Here is a 420-nt window from a genome sequence, read left to right as displayed (position 1 = left end):
CGAAGGCTGGGAGGTAAGTGTCCCCAGGGGGCTGCGAAGCCTTTCCATCCCTCCTTGCCCCACGCAAGCACCCCAGGGCTTGAGCCTTCTGAGGTTAGCTGCTATGAATACTTGCAGGGGCAGGATGGAAACTGTAGCAGAAACAGGCATGGGGCAGCAGAGGCAGTGTTTCCTGGATGTTATTTCTAGCTTCTCTGCAAAAGGGTAGGGAATTAAATAGCATACGTAGCTGGGAGATGTTTGTGATATAAGTTAACTCACACCATGCAGAAAAGAACCCCACCCAAACCAGTGAAACAATGAGCAGCTTATGTTAGCTCTTTCTTCATTTAAAAAGGAAAAAGTCCAGTTTTCATGCCGACCTTGGAACGCAGAGTATTCATTAGGTGTTGCTTTCCTGCTGCAAGTCGAAATTGTTGT

The sequence above is a fragment of the Charadrius vociferus genome, unplaced genomic scaffold (assembly GCF_000708025.1).
Source record: "Charadrius vociferus isolate BGI_N301 unplaced genomic scaffold, ASM70802v2 scaffold39, whole genome shotgun sequence".
Classification (NCBI taxonomy): domain Eukaryota; kingdom Metazoa; phylum Chordata; class Aves; order Charadriiformes; family Charadriidae; genus Charadrius; species Charadrius vociferus.
Note: the sequence above shows the minus strand (reverse complement) of the source record.